The 17,553-nt window shown below is 35.9% G+C and overlaps 1 long non-coding RNA gene across 1 annotated transcript in view; it reads left to right on the top strand.

Annotated features, from left to right (window-relative positions):
• LOC119824619 overlaps positions 1–17,553 on the top strand; it is a 108,838-nt gene that overhangs the window by 52,603 nt on the left and 38,682 nt on the right. Inside the window, exons 6-7 of the long non-coding RNA XR_005287122.1 lie at positions 8,180–8,320; positions 11,144–11,228. This is a non-coding gene — a long non-coding RNA (uncharacterized LOC119824619). The remainder of the gene's footprint in view (positions 1–8,179; positions 8,321–11,143; positions 11,229–17,553) is intronic.

Below are 17,553 nucleotides of genomic sequence, written 5' to 3'. Positions count from 1 at the left end.
GGCAATAATATCAGACTAAGAAAGAGGGTTAGTTCACAGTATCTCATTGAAAATGTTTTAATATATTTAATCACTTAATATACAAATAGTAAGACACATTAGTTCGAGTCCATTGGAAGTCACTTCCTTAGGTAGTAATACACTGTGACAACTAACTTGATGTTCATTTAAGTATGAGTTAGTGCTATGAGCCACAAGAAGATAGGCCTAAGATTTCTTTCCATGAAAGATAGAATATATTGCTCTTTTGATCAAAAATTTTATTTTGAGAAGGAAGTTTTTGATATGCTGTATGAGTCCAACAGAATGATTACATTTAGGATTCATATAAGTCTCGACCTTGAATATATAACCTAAAGAATTATGCTTAAGAATGTTTCTAAAATACAGATACCTATTGATGATGAACTCCCTCTCATGCTGTGTCTATTATGTGGCTAATTTTAGGCATTTAGTTTGGTTTTGTGGGCATAAGGCAATCTGGAAAACTATGACGTATTTAATATAGTCTGTATTCATAATCTGGATTATTTGGCATCCTGGGAGCTTTGCAGGTTCTAGGAATCTTAGACTGGTGCTTAAGGCTTTTCGAGAGCTTTGCACTGTTGATAAAGCTTTGTGTATGTACACTGTACATAGGAGTTGTCTGTGAACATGACATGTGAATACTAGTGATGTGGACACAGCTGATGTCAGGTATATACAAGTCTATCTCTGTGGGATATCTGAAAGATCATTTTAACCCTATAGAGACCATGTTTACTTTTGTTACTTAGATATGTTTTAAATTGTTTTTCCATTTTTATATTTATCTCATGGTTTCTTTTCTACTAAAATATTTCAACAACACAAATTGTTTTTTCCTGTTTTATTAAACTATAGAAGCTTCCATAAGCTAGAAGTTATCTATAGACTAGTTTTTGACTGTGTTTGAACATTTAGTAGTTAACCATGTGCCTGATAGGAGATGTGTGTTGCTGTGCCCATCCCCTGCCATACACACACACACACACACACACACACACACACACACACACACACTCACACCCACAAAGCTATATAGAAAGAAATTGTTAAGGTTCTTTTAGTAGTAACTGCTGCTTCTGATAGTCATTCATATGTGAGAAAGTTCTAGAAAGAAGCTAAAGCTCCATGTTTTACATTATTATAGGATTATAGGAATTAGAATAAGTGCAAAATTTGACAAAAATGTCATTTCATATGAAAAAAAGTTGGAGTGATTTTGATAGTGTTAAAGTCTATATAAATATAACATGTTATTTGTACATGGCAGTAGTTTACATGAAATTCAAGAAAGGAAAGAATGGTCCACAGAGGGAGATTTTAAACTTACAGGGTCTAAAGTAGAGCTTTATCCGTCTGCTTGTTAATTGGAAATGACCTGTCAAAAAAAGGGTGGGATGTTATTTCTATTTCTCAGCTTTTTTTTTGTTTTGACATTGTGGGATTGGGTTTCACTTTCCAATTTTAGATTTAATCAATAACTACAACCTCCCCCCCCCCCATTTCTTATTTAAACCAAGTTAGGTTTTTAGGTGTTAGCTCTCATTGCCATGCAGTAACTCATAAAATAAAGTTTCATAAAAAAGCTTTTTCAGTGGTCTATTTCTAAAGTGAGATGAAATTCTGTATTTTTTCTTGCTCTTCATATTGGCTACTGTGTTTGTATGTTCATGTATGTATAACCCATTTTCATTTCAATTAACAATTAAAATGCAATTAATAATCTTAGAAATTAGGATCTACTTTATTTCTCTTCCCAAACTACTAATATCAGGTTCAAGATAGAGTTAAGGAAACTCTGACAGTGCCTCTAAGTGGACATGTTAGCCACATTGACAAGCTAGCCATTACACAGTTTGCTTGTAACATGTTTATCTTGTATGTTCATCATCAAGATATTCAGAAATATTTAAGAAATTGCATCTTCACCAAACATGTGCAGCCTGTTTGTCTCACCTTTTCTTAAACACTCCTTACAACTCTTGCACAGAATTTACAAGTTATTAGGCATTTTAAATGATCTGAAGATGAATCATACGTAGGAGGATTTATACAGATTATGTTCATCTAGTAGTATACTCGGGATCTGAACATTGCTGTATGTTGGCATCTTGTGATCCTGGAACCCTGGTATAGATACCAGTTGGTTTTTGTTTTCAAATCAGCTCATTTTAAAAGAATCTTAACTTTTAGGGGTGTTTACTTACTGCTTATGAACTGTTTTGAGTAGAAATCACACTTTATAATCAATTTCCTGTTTACTGCTTGTTATTTCTAATAGTGGTATATATTTTTCTAAACTATTTTTGAACAAGGAGCCATTTCTTTAAGTGGCATACACTTTGGATTGTTTTGTTCACCTTGTGGTATACCAATAAAATTTGATTCATGAAAGCATCTTTAGATGATGTCGAGAGTATCCCTAAAGTTTTAAACGTCTCTGTTTACATACGGCTGTTTTCTTCTGGTATGTTACATCCACAGTTTTAGACATGAAGATGAGTACCGAAACTAAGGCTACTTTTACAGAACATCACACTATGTATATTTTATGGAGGGGCCATTTATTGAAGCTTGGTACTGATTGTGTCTGTCTGGCTTTGGAAGAGAAAAGCACAGTTCTTTGTGGGAAGAGAGTAGCATTCCACTAGCTACACACATGAGAGTGGTCACATCACAGCAGAAGTAATCTTGAACTCTTGAGAACAATCCGAAGACATATTTTTGCATGCATATTATTTCAATAGATATACATCAGTACAGAAATTATACCATTCCAATTACCAGAAATGTCTCAGGGAAAACCTACTTTAGAGAATTGTTTTTTATTTTGAATCACTGTCACTCATGTCACAGTTGAAGCCAATCAGCCTTCCTGCCATTACCTCATTGACAGCAAATCGTCATTCATTCTGAAAGAGAAAAAGACTTCCAAAAACCAACTATGGTATCTTTTAAAAAAAACTTTTCATAGTATCTTTATTATACCAAAAATGAATATTTCTCAAATTTCAAGCAGTAAGTATTCACATTTCTTCATGTTATGGAAGGTTTAATCAGGATGCCAAGTATAATCTGTATATTGTAATTTTAGAAATACCTTGTCATGTGTTCTGGCCCACATGCCAGAAGTTTCTTTCCTTTTTCCTTCTGTTTGTTTTTCAAAATGGCTTCACTTTCCTACAGTTTCCCTGTGTGGATTGTCCCATTGCATCCCGAATGCATCTTCTGCATGTTTATAAGTTGTTGGTAAGGTCTAAAGCCTTGCTTCATTCAAATATCATTGTGTGACAGGGTTACTTCATAGGAAATGATGCATTCTTCCACCATGAGGTTCATAATACTTGCTTTTCTGCTCTGACACTAGCAACCATTTGGTCCTCAATGCTGAGCCACAGTAACAGAGGGCCTACTCATGTCCAGATATATTAAATGTGTGTTTATATGTGGTGTGCCTGAAACATGAATAAGTCTGCCCATGTTTCCCCTTTATGGAAAACTTCCTTTTCCCCTTTTCTACACTGGAAGGCCAGTCCATGTAAGTGTATTTGAAATGACAGATTGATGATACTTCAGCAGAATTAACAAATGCCAACCATGGTCTTTTCTATCATCTTGTATGTTTACATTTTATTCTTGTTTTTGCCTGTCTTTTGTAGATCAGTGAAAACTCTTGATTGTAACATGAGCTAAAAAGATTAGTGTGTATTCAGTATATATCTGTGCTACTAGAGCAGCTCAATTGTATGTATTTTAAATTAGTCCAAAGTGGACATTTTAACTCTGATAACATAAATGCTTTTAAATGTCAATGTCATTGTCACTATTTGGGATGCATAATGTGCTTCACTTTTAAAGTTAATCTCTTTTCTCACAAGTTGGTATTTAAAAAAGATTAAATGTGCTTCATTTGAAAAATCTTGGTTTTTAGACTTTTTGATTCAATAATTTAAAAAGACCTTATTCATTCTATGGTACATATTTTGGTACTTAATGTGGTGCTCTCAAAGACAGCTTGATTGGCTTGGAAGGAGAGCATTTTTGAGAACTTGATTTTGTCACAGCTAGTTTGAGAGCTTGTCTTTATGTACAAGATGTTTGTTTTTCAGTGTCTTGAAAAATTGCAGTAAACTCACATGCTTTCTGCTTTTGACCCTGTGTAGGTTTATTGTGGGTGTTATTGATACTAAGAAAATATAAATGTATTTTAATTGGTCTCTTGATATACCTGAATTATGTTTGGTTGATGTATCATAGCTCACTAGTTTGTCGTGGTTTTTACGTTCATACCTCTAATGGTGGAAGTTCGTGTGTTGAGTAAGATGTTGGCACTGCTTTCATATGAATGGGGTGATACCTTCATGATGTCCCCTCTTTCGCAAGATAGCGTATGCGAGGCATGATTGCTTACCTAGTGTATATCACACATGAGTTTTGGTAATCTCATTTGATTGGGTGCTCATCTGACACATAAGATCCATTAGTGTTAAAAATAAATACTGGGTCAGTAGGCTGAACTCCCATGTGTCGTGGTGTTGATTATATGAGAAGGAACACATAATCGAAGGGTTAGAAGAAGTACCCCATTTCACATTTGTTGTGGGAGTGTTCCACTCTGTTCTTCCCATGTACAGCCACAAGTGGTGGGTGAGCAGCAGACTCTTGGATCATATCAGGCTGACAGTGCCAATTTATGTATTTTATGCTAGTTACCATTTGTTTTTAACCAGTGTTGCTTATTTGTGCTTTTCCTTGGAGGAGAAGGTAATTTGCTGATAATTCTAGATAAGTTCTACCGCTGAGTTATTAAATATGTTTTAAATATAAGTTCTATTTCTGTAATGTGGTTAGACTGCATTGTGTGAATTTGTAAACTCACATTGGGTCTCTTTCCCTTTCTTGTGAGGATCAGGATTATTCCTGTTTCACCCTTGTATTCCTAGCGGTGGTGCAGTGGTTCACGTAGATGCCTGGTAGTTTATTAAGTGAACAACTGAAAATGACCTAAATATGGTGCTTACAGGAAAAAAGAAACGGTGAGATAAATTTTACATGGCTACAAGCTTAGGTATCAAATTGAAAGCATAAAGGAGCTGTTGAAAATGAAGACAGAAGCAGTGTAGCTCCGAAGTAGATCACATGCTTGTCATGTGCAAGGATTATTTATGGGGAAAGTGACAATGGCTGTTCTGTATAGAATGAGAGTAAGTATAAGATTGGTAATAAAAACAAAACTAATTGTATTTGCTATCTATACTATTTACTATGTGCATGTTCTCTGAGAAGTTCATTATACATTGGTTGGTTGACTGATAACTTGTTTTTGAATATTTTTCTTAGAAGATGTACACTTGTTTCTGTATTTACAGGTGATATATTTTTGGCGTATGGGGGATTGTCATTTTTCTTTTCGGGTGGGAGGGTGAGTTTCCAGTGAATGTGTGGTCATTGATGTAAGTGCTGCGATGACAGCAGTCAGTTGTTCAGAGATTCATATACCACCTTGTCGTGGTGAAGTGCTGCTTACTCTCTGTCACTTTCAATATTGTAGACCATCTCCCTCGGTATCTCATCTTCCTTCAAGTCACTGACTTAGGTTTTAAATGCCAGGTTTCACTTCCTCACTGAACTTTTGCACTTGTGCAGTATGAAGAGCTCTTGTAGTGTGTGTGTTTATCTGAGACAACAGTATTACTATTGGAGCAAATTTTCAAATTTCCATCAAAATACTTCAATTTGAATGCAAAAGATTTTACAGCTTTCTTTGTATTTCATTCTGACACTTAACAACTTACCTCTTTAAAGCCCTGGACTATCCTTAAATATGCTGTGTTCTTTTCTTTTCCATAACTGGTAGAAGAATCAGGAAAGGAAATGTGATACGTCACATACACATGTAGCACCAGCTTGCCTGTGAAGTGAACTATTTCTGTGGGTTAAAAATCTTAATTTGCACTCATACTCAAGAGTAACCTGAGCTGTTGAGAAACAGTTTGGAAGTACTACTGTTCTATACTGTGAACATCATTATAAAGCTCACAAATTTAAATTCTGAGTACTTGGGCAGAATGCTAGGGACATTATATCCTTATCAGATGAAAGATTGGATTAAAGACATTTAAAAGAGCTACTGTGTAATAAATAGCAAATTTGACAATTGGGCACTGCTGTTGGGTGGTTGACCTTGCTTGGTCGGGTCCTTAATACGGATTTCAGTTGGCCTAGCACTAACCACCACATCATAGTTTGGTGCAGTGATTGAAAATAGAATTTATATGTTGAAGAAAGTGGTTGTGTGGAATGACTCTATTCTCTCTCACATTTACAAGCACTAAATCCTTTTTACTGCTCTGACAAATGTGCTAGTGATTAGACTGATAATCTCAGTTGTGTTAAAATTGAAAGTTGTAGCTTGACCGTAATTACATGCCCACACTGTCTAGATTTTATTCATTGATTGACAGTTTATTCAAGTGAATGACTTGCACTAAAGGGTAAGAGTTTGAGTCTAAAATGAAGCTAATGAAATGACCTCATAATAAACTGTCTTATTAATTTGCTAAAGAACACTTTAGAAAGTAAAAACTTTTCAGCCATGTAAAACCCTATGTGCACAAGATTTGTATTGAACTCATAGACATACATCTGCCTCTGTCTCCCTAGTGCTGCAATTAAAGGTATATGCCACCATGCCCAGCTCCAAACCACATTTTAATAAAAGTAAAAACACTTTGATAGGTAAAACATTTTTAAACATCTAGTGCTTCAATTCCATTTCAATTTGCCACGTCCTGATCTGAAAAATAATTGTAAGACATGCGACTAAATCATTTAAATGAAAACAGTTTTTGATTTCCCATAGAGAGCAAAAGGGCAAGGCTGTATCAGCTGATGCCTCTCACTCCAACCCCCAAATCGGAGCACAAGCACTGCCTGGAGACTTGGATTTTGACCCGGCTTTGGCTTTTGTCCTCTACTGCTCATTAGCTCGGTGACTATGGGCAGGCTGAGTTAGAGTCTGGTCATCATTTTCAAAGTGGCATTTCCCACTGTCTACATTATTGGTTAGAAAAGTAAAACAAAGTCAAATTCATGGGTTAAGGGTGTGGTTCATTGGTGGAGTATATTCTTAACCAGGCACAAAACTGGCTTGGTTCCCTGGCAGCACATTAACTGGGCATCATGGCAGATGCCTGCAACCCCCACTTACAAGGCTTCACACTTAGTATCATGAGTTCATAGTTACCCTTGGCTATATAGTAACTTCCAGAATAGCCTGGAAAAAAAACAAAACAAAACAAAACATGGTATACAATCTCAAAACAAAAAACAAACAACCCAAAACTTTATAACTTATAAGTCACTTCACAAAATTGGACCCTTGGATTTCATATGGCTAAAATTAACAAAGTTAAACAGATAATATTAGTCATTACATTTGAATTGTTGTGGTTCCATTTGTGAGTTTATGAATGGTAGTGTCTTTTAAAATGTTGTATGAGATGCTGCTATATTAACTTAACAAAATGTGTCCTTCAGCCTGAGAAATGAGTTAGTACTCAGAACTTATATAAATGTTGCATAAAAATATATTGAAATGTAGCCTTTACCACGTAGGAAAGAACTGCTTTTGTTGGCATGTCTACTGTTTTTGAAATTCTCTATTTTAAAACATTTTAAAAAGTTTTTAAAGTGTGCACTGTAACTTTTTATACTACATTTTTGGTGTGTTTTTTGGTTTTTGTTATTGAATATAGTCCTATTTTTAAGAGTGTTTCTCTTTCACTTTAACAGAATAAAATGGTAAGTGTGTGTATTACTAGTCAACTGATTTTTTAATTGCCTGTTTGAATGAGAACTTAACATTATCTTCATCTTTTTTATCTTTTCTTTAGACATTATTTGACTGAAGAAAATAGATTTATTCAGTAATGCTTTATTGGAGATACTCTTTCCATAGTTTGAGTTAAACAAGGTTGTGGGGCATTAAGGAAAATAGGTTATTAACATAATGCTTCTAAATGGATGGATTAAATGGGGGGCCCTCTAATTAATTGCTGGGTAAATAGTTCAAGTGGCCATTGAGCACTGTAAAAGTTAAAGCATGCAACTTTTAAAAATTGTTTGAAAAGTCTAATTTTTTATTATTTAACAGACATCCCACTTAAGCAGACCTCATCCATAGCAGTAGCTGGAGCTGTGATTGGAGCTGTCCTGGCCCTCTTCATCATCGCTGTCTTTGTGGACCGTGTTGCTAAACACCGCGGAAGAAGAGACCTTCCTATCTTGACAAAGTGTAGGTAGCGTTTTTTTACTTGTGTTCAGCTGTGAGCATCCATTATCCATTAGCCTTTATGTCCACGTTATGTTACTTATATTCAGTATTCAACAGATGGAATAAGGATAGTGTTGGACCATGTTGACTTGATTCATTAGAACATCTTACACTGTATCCTAGTAAATGAGAGTGGTCACAGGACAGCTGAAAGCAAACGTGTTAGGCAGCTCCTCATCCATAGGCATTAGACTGTAACATGAGGGCCTGCTTTTTGGGGTTTCTGTCCTACCAGTTCCCACAGCCGGTAACCCCCAAAGGAAATTACACAGAGGTCTATATTAATTATAAACTGATTGGCCCATTAGCTCAGGGTTCTTATTAACTCTTTAATGTATATTAACCCATTATTCTTATCTATGTTAGCCACATGGCTCAGTACCTTTTTCAGTGGGACGGGTCCCATTCTGCTTCTTTAGTGTCTGGACAGGACTGGAGAAAGAGCTTCCTCCAGCCCAGAATACTCTGTTGTCATTGCTCCGCCTCTACACTTCCTGCCTGGTTGTCCTGCCTATACTTCCTGCCTAGCTACTGGCCACTCAATGTTTATTTAAAACATAATTGACAGACTACAGAATTGTCCCACACCATTAGACATCTTTCTAAATGCATTGTATTGATAACTTATGTTGTCCAACCTGAATAGAATTCAGACCTGTACTAAATGCTGATTTCAGTATTAGAAACATTTTAGGTTTAATTGATTTATATGTCTGTCTTATATATAGATAAAAATAAACTACCAAGAATTATTTTTGAAGACTCTCATTTTAAAGCTTTTTTCTTAAGAAAAAAATGTTTCATTTAGTATAAAATAAGCATCTTTTCATTTAAATATTTTTTTGCGTAATCACTGAGATTAGATTATAAGTATTGTATCCTGTTGAAGAATGTAATGACTAACATAGCATTTCATTTTAATCTCTTCATTATCTCTAACTGTATGATACTTTCCATATTTCACATGGCTGTGTTGGGAACAGAATGATTTTATTTCATGAACTGAGTAGTAGAGCTTCCTGTGCAATCTTTTGTTGTGTGAGGGCATGAGGCTGTATTCAAATTATACATTCCTTTGAAGTGCTTTGGGGTAGACCTCCACTTCTTCAGTCTGACAGTCACTGCACTAGTCTTTTGGGATTATAGACCCTGTCATAATGTAGTCATTGCTGTCAAAGATGATATAACTATAACAATGTAGCTACTGACATTGTCAGGGCCTGTGTAGGTCAGAGTACTGCCTGAATACCGGCAAGTGCATCCTGCCAGGTGACAGGGCAGCCAGCATAATGCCTGAATGCTAAGAGTCACCATGAGCAAGTCACTGCTCTTTGGGTTTCTTACTTAATGCTGCTATAAGTTTGTTGCAGTTTCATTAAAGAAAAGTTACTGCTTATAAGTAAAAGATGGTAAAATGCTGCTTTAATTTGATAATTGTAAATTTGGAGTTGTTTTATAGTAAACTGTTTTATGTACTTATTGAATTACTTTCAATGGAAAATGCTACTTTATTCCCATATTGAGAAATGAGTCGTTATGCCACATTTATTATTTAGCATCTAAAGATTTCATTTATTTTATCTATCAATATAGATTACTTTTTGTTTTAGTTGCTAATCAAAACTATTGGAAATACATCTCTAGTCTTCAAATCATTGAAATATACGACAGATTATTTTCTATAAAACATACATCTGTAGACTCAAATATGTTTGAAAATATCTGACATTTAACACATGTTTGAGTATTAGGGAATTTTACAGGTGATCATCAAAAATATGTTCTTTAAGCAGATTGTGGCCCTTTGTCTATTTCACATAGCATAATTTATAGTGAATTGTACCTGAAAAAAAATTAACTTATGGGATAAATATTCTAAAAATGGAAAACTGCTTTCAAAAGATTTATTGATTTTTATTTTCTGTGCATGTTTGTTTTGTCTACATGTATGTCTCTATACCATGCTCTCCCTGATGCCTAGGGAGGTCAGACAAGATATCAGATCCCCATGAACTAGGCTTTCAGGTGATTGTGATCATCATGTGGATGCCAAAAACTTACCCTGGATCCTTTGGGGGAGCAAGCAGTGCTAACTGCTGAGCAGTCTCTCCAGCCCCAAGGTGGCTCTTTTGAAAATCCATCTTGGAAAGCCGTTCCAAACTATAAGCTTTTGTCAGTCTTCCATGTCACTTCTATGACCATTTGGAGAAATATAATAATGCACATATTGGGGGTTGGAGAGATGGCTTAATGACTTAAAAGTGCTTGTTGCTTCAGGAGAGGCTCTGACTTTGGGTCTAAGCACCCACTTCTGGAGGCTCACAACCACCAGTAATTCTGACTGCATGGATCTGACCCCTCTTCTGTCCTCTGTGGGCATCAACATACATGTGACAGACATATAGACATATGCACTTATACATAAATAAAGATCTTTTAAAAATACTGTCCTTAAAATGTTTGTCATTGTAATCAGCGGTGAAAATATGCCAAACTTAAGCAGGTGGATCATGCACAAGATACTTGTTTAATAATAAAATTTTCAGTGTTTATATTTTAATTGTTTCTTTTAATGTGAATTAGTTTGGTGTTGAAGTATTGGAAGTAGTTATAACTTTTTATTTCCTGACACATTGACAGAATATAACTTAATTAAGCATGCAGAGTAGAATGATTATGTTTTATAGTATGAAGAAAACATCCTTCAGATTTGTGAGAACCTTGTTTTCTTGTTTTTCCTCCTGGAACCCCCTCACACACTTCTGTTTAATATTTTGAACACAGAATTGACCTTCCACCTACACATAAGCCTCCCCCTGTGTATGAAGAACGAGTTTCTTCTCTGCCTCAGAAAGGCCTTCTGTGTCAGGTACGTGTTTGTGAAGACACTTAACATCACCTGAACTATCTTCTGAAAATCTGCCCTGCTGTTGCAGTGCACAGCTGTGACCCATGCACGCAAGATACTGGAACAAGAGGACCAGAAGTTAAAGTCATCCTTGGCTACACAGTGAGTTCTAGGCCAGCCTGGCCTACAGGAGACCCCATTGTGAAAATTGAAGTGAATAAATTTTTTTAATCTATTCCATCTGTATTAATTTTTCAAAGCATCATTTTCTATTTTGTAATGCACATAATTTTTAACATGTTCATGTGTTCCTCTGAAGCATGTGAGTGATGAGTCAGACATAGTGTGTGCGTTAGTGAGAAACGGGACGGCTAGTATGAGACGGGAAGTCATTGCTGTGCTGGTCCTTCCGAAAGGCTGCAGTTAGAGGCTGGTTATGGATGCAGTGTATTGACCCACAGATTTATTGTAAACAATAGGCATTTTTATGTGAATAAAAAGTAAAGACCCTGAGTGTCTTTGGTAGATTGTTGTGGACATCTGCTCTTCTTTGAGCCCTGCAGTTTGCTCTTGCTTTTCATATGAAAAGGTCTAAATTTTAGCATTCCCTAATTGAGAAACAGGTGATGTATGTTCCAGTTTAAAACAGTGAAAACGAGTATTGGATCCTCATGCTACATTTGTGGTGACTTCAGCATTTCTGTTGGAGTCTGTGCAGTAGCCCACGTGCAAGTTCAACACTTGTCATCTTGTGTCTACACCTGGGCTAATATTTTTGCTTGATGTTTAAGAAAGATTAAAACAAATACTTAAATTCTTTTATTCTCAACTGTAGTGTTTTTGTTCTTTGTTTACTGTTTTAGTTTATTTTGCTGCCATTTTCTCTGTTGGGTTCTCACCTTGTATCTGAGATTTGCCTCAATTAGTCTATTTTCCTTAAAAGGTATGCCCTGGATCTTCACCCTGAATATTGTCTGAATACATACAGCACTTAATTTGGTGGGGAACTGCAAAGGAATGGTTCTGTGAAGATATCTTTGCTTCTGTTCCTTTACTCACCATATAGTCAGTCTGCTGTTAGCATGGGTGAGGCAGGCAGGAGTGTGGAGCACCTGCTATGTACTACCAGTTGCAGTGACTTCTGCTTCGCTGTCCTCCGTGACATGGACTGTGTCATCTTTCCAGAGCTCTGTTTCGCACAAAGTACAGCCTTTAGCAAGTAAATAAAAGTGGGAAATAGCATGAAATGCCTGTGGAGACCTTGACCAGAACTGCTAAATGCTACGTTAATCTATGGGTGTCCAGACTCTGTTGTGCTGATATTTCTTAGGATGTTATTATTAGTCTGAGAATAAGCTTAATTGAATATAATTTAAGTGTTGTGAGGAAAATCAGTTTGTATGAAACTTACTATTTGTATTTTCAAGATGACTTTATAGAAGCTTGAGGTAGAAAAAGTTATTTGGTTCAGAGCATAAGTCTTGGGCTTTAGTTAAAACATAACTGTTACATGTATACTCTAAGTCACCACATAAGACCAGAAGGAAGGAGTGATCTCTTGTGTGACTGAACTGACACCGAAGCAGAGGCCTCCAGGGCGGCTCGGCTCGGGCGCTGCGAGATGAAGATCTCGGAAAATAACTCCATTATAGTAAGTTTAGTAACAGGAATAATCCTGAGCAGATGAAGGATGACATTAAAAAGTAGTCAAAACCTTTGTCAAAGCAAACTTGATGGGAAAACACCTTATAAACAGATGAGCAGTGCCAGCTCTTAAGAAGTAAGCAACCAGTTAGCATTGCAATCTTTTCCCCATTCAAATCGAGCAGTGAAAAGTATTAGTCACCAATGTTTTCTTCCAAATATAAAGCCAAATCTATAAAATATAGGAGAATCAGAACTTGAGTTGGACATGAAATCAGTTGTATTCTGTATTCTTTTAAAGGTGCATCTAGAGGTAGAGTTAAAGCTTTAGAAAATTAATTTATTATTGTGACTCTCCTATTATAAATACTGTCTTCCACTGTTTATGTGCATATATTTGAGTTTATTTTACAAAAGAAATGCAAAGCATATATATGTTTCTTGGTTACTCTGGAATCTGTGAGTTTATGGTGGCCATGCTCTTATTCAAACAATAACAACTTTAAATTTATTAATTTCTACTTGAATTCATTACTTAGCTCTCACAACCACCCTGATGACATGTGTCTCATGTTCCCTGAAGGCCAGCTTAACTTTCAGCAAGAGCCTGATGTCAACATTAAAAACTACTCTCTCCTCAAAGAAGATAAAAGACAGTTTATTCTTGAGTCAAATATGGATGCCCACAGCCCAGAAACAGAGTAGCCTCAAATGACATGCGCCAGTGTAGACACAAGGTTAGAACAAAAGAAAATCTTGAATTGAGACACATTCTCAAAGACACTGGTGGAATCATGGAGCAGATAGGCTTCAGCAGAGTGCAGACTTCTCTAACGTAAGTGCTCCGTGCTGTGTGATGGTGTTCATACCTTTCCAGTTGGTGGAAGCTACTTGTCTTTTATGTTAATGCATTATAAGAACTTTGACTGCATGAACACAAGAATATTAGGTCCCTCACTGAAGTGGCAGTGAATGTCTGTTAAAGAAACTAACCATTGACTTTAAATCTGGAGCATTCCAACAATCAAATTCTGATCCATCAGCCAGTGTTGTTGAATCTTTATAGTGAGGGCGACTCTTTTTCTGAGAGTTTGTTTGTGCTGACCTTTTCATTGGTGGTTTTCCTTGAGAAACTATGGAAAGAAACGATTCTTACCCCTGTATCCTAGCTCACAGTGATGAGCAGTAGTTACTTCGGTGGTGGTGCCTGCATTAATCCCCGAGAGCTTTCCCTCCAGATACAAGCTGTTCAGGACAATGAACCCTGGAAGTGTGAAGAGACACTTTTCTTGAGTGGGAACTGTTTTCCTACAGAGATGTCTGGAGGGGCCTTGCACATATTCAGAAAATCAGAAGAGATGTTTTGTCTGAAAGCAAAGAGCACTTAAATCTACCAGTGTGTCTTCTTCATAAATGAACATCTGACAGAAGTGATCTTTATTTATGAAACATACAAGGTTGCAACACTAAACTGTGTCTTACCATTTTATGATGGTCTATTTTCCTTGTATGTTTCATACACAAGGATGCTTATCATATAAAATGTAAAAGACAATCTTACAGAAATTTAAAAGATCAGTTGTGCAAATCTGTTTTTCATCGCCCCCATCCTCAAAGATCCCAGCCCCTTTCCCCTAGACAACACTGCTGCTGAAGATTTAAACTTCTCCCATACTTCTCTCCATGACCTAACTTCATACATGTTCATTTTGACCTGTGAATGGTTATTTTAAAACATAGGTAGAGCTATAGGGACATATTTTCCTTGAAAATTTTCTCTTATTCACTATGTCTTCCATAATAATGTATTTTTCAGAGTGACCAATGCAGTTGGCTTTATCAAGATCTCTGGGTTATTCAATGAGTATTCACAAACACAGCTTCAATTAGTTTGGATTAACAGTTGGCATGCCCCTGCCAACTAGGTGTGTTTTAACGGAATCAAGACTAAGTTGTTTTTGTATCTCTGTCCCACTCAGGGTGACTTTCAAAATATTCCATTACATTGATACATAAAATTTATCCAATAACATCCTTATTTTTGTTGCAGAATTATAGTGAAAATATTTTATGCATTTTGTTGTGTTTGTGTATTCATGAGAATTATACCAAAAAGTAGAATCACTAAAGGTGTCATATTATCAGCCACAGTATCAATATACATTCTTACATATAGCGTACGAAACCTGTTTCCCTCTCTGTCCTGTAGCATGAGGTGTTCTGTGGGCCTTATAACTAAATATTCCTTGGATTCTTAGGTGAAGTGGAACCTAGTTACCCCCCTCAATTTTTGAATTGTGTTTTGAGTTTTTGATTGTTTATTTTTTTAGGAATTCTGATATAAATGTGGTCCTTTGTCTTGCATTATTTCCTATTTTTTAACTTCATGGTGTTGTGTAAGAATCTAAAATTTTTATGCAACCAGATCAATTTCTTGTATTTATTGGGAGGTTTTATTTTGGTCTGAACAAGTTTCCTTTTTGTCTCTCCTGGCCAGAGTAGTTTTTTTTTTTTCTCCTTGGAAAATTGAGTTTTTATTTCAGGAACATAACCATACCTGTTTACACATTGTTTGGCTGCTTATAAGCCACAAGTACAGCAGGGCTGTCTATAGTTGTAGTTCAGCCAACAGTCTGAAATGCTGTGGGCCAAATGCTGCTTTTAAAATCTTAGAAATATCTGATGGGTTTTATATTTTACTTTAAAACTATAAATTTTGTGTTTGGGACTTCAAGTAGAGACCTGTTCTCACCAGTGAGATGAGCAGCCGTTCATATTTCTGAGATCTTGTCTAAGTATGTTATATTTTTGTGTTCTCTTCCTAAACCATAAGTTGGTGATATGATTTACTATTCACTGGAACAAATTTCTTTGTCAGTTTTTCCTTGCCAAGATATTCTTGTTTTTTTCGTTTGACTCTATAAGTTACTCCCCAGACTTGATAAAACCATGTATTGAAGTTAAGGATTACTTTAATGCGAACTGACAACTGTGTGGTAACACAACGGAGGAAATCACAGATGCCTTCATGCCGGTGTTTCTTCTTGCACTGAAATAGCATTTCCTCTCTGGAGCACATGTTTTGTTTTCTCTTTAGGTTTATTGTACACAGATTAAGCATTTTGATCGCCAGTGGTGCCCCTGTTTCTACCTCCATGGCTCCTTCTAGAGGGCTGTTGCTAACATGTACAAAGACGCATACTAAAACCACCTAGGGTTTTTTTTTTTTTTTAAATATACTCCTTGTAGTATACAGGTAAAGCTGTCATCTATCAGATGACTTTAGCAAATGCAAATTTTTAACAGTACTGAAAAGAATGTATGAATAGTATTTCTATTGTAAGACTGACTATACAGAACATTTTCTATGATTGAGGTGTGTGTGTGGTGCATATGTACAGATGTTCTGTACTTAGGAAACAGAATGTAGAGTTTACTGATGAGTCTAAAGATTCTGTATAGCAAGTAACCTTAAGAAACTAGATCCACAGTTTTGGTGCAGTACTGCAGAGCTTTTCCGTTTACCTAAAGTAATTATTGAAATAGGCTTTCCTTTCCCAGCATGTCTCTGTGCTGCTGATTTTCCTTCATGCTCTTCAACTAAAGAGCATATTACAACAGAGTAACACACTGTAGCTAATAGTAATATCTAGTTTTCTTCCTGATTTTGTTATCCTTTTTTGGCCTTGATTATTTTTTTCTCTTTCACTCATGTGTATACACACACACACACACACACATATGTAGACGTTTTCATGTGTGAGAGTGCACATGATGTAGAGGCCCAATATTAATGTGGGGGATCCTCTTCTCCTAATGGCTCGTCTATATTATTTTTTCTTAGTCAAGCTCAGAACTCTCTGAGTTGGTGATTTCACTGCCATCTTACTCCAGAATCTAGTCTCTGCCTTAAAAGGCTCAAATTACAGGTGAACCTTCACAACTACCTAGCATTTATGTAACTATTGAGTTTTGTAACTTAATTTTCTACATTGCCATTGTGCCGAACTTTGGGTGTCATTTATATGTATTATCATATTCATTTGCAACTATACGTGATTTGGCTTCTCCTTTTGCTGTTTGTATCCCTTTAATTTCTTTCTCTTCCCATATTGCTCTGGCTAGTATTTCTAGTGCTATATTGAAAACGAGTGGGGATAGTGGGCAGCCTGGGATCATTCCTCATTATAATAAGATTGCTTCAATTTTTAACCATTTAAGGTAATGGGTTTGTTATATGTGGCCTTTATTATGTTATGGTATGTTCCCTTCAGTTCAGCTTCCTTTATGACATTTATTATGAAAACATGTTGGATTTTGTTCAAGGCTTTTTCTGCATATATTAAGATGATCATGTGGGTTTTGTCTTTAAATCCATTTAGATGGTTTATTACATTTATTGAACCAACCATCCTAGAATATTAGTGATAAAGCCAACTTTTTCATAGTGGATAATCTTGGTATTTGCCTGTATTTATTGTGATAGTATTTTATTGCCTATTTTTGCATCTATGAACAACATCAGATATATTGGCTGTAGTTTTGGTTTTTTATGTGTCATTACCTGCTTTGGATTTTAGAGTAAGACTAGGTCCATAGGACGAGTTTGGCTATGATCCATATATATACAATTTTGAGTAGTTTAAGAAGTATTGGGTGAGGTTCTTTGAAAATATAGTAGAGTTCTGCTATGATTATTGCT

The sequence above is a fragment of the Arvicola amphibius genome, chromosome 10, assembly GCF_903992535.2.
Source record: "Arvicola amphibius chromosome 10, mArvAmp1.2, whole genome shotgun sequence".
Classification (NCBI taxonomy): Eukaryota; Metazoa; Chordata; class Mammalia; order Rodentia; family Cricetidae; genus Arvicola; species Arvicola amphibius.
The sequence above is the reverse complement of the archived record's forward strand: the minus strand, read 5'-3'. Positions and strand labels throughout refer to the sequence as shown.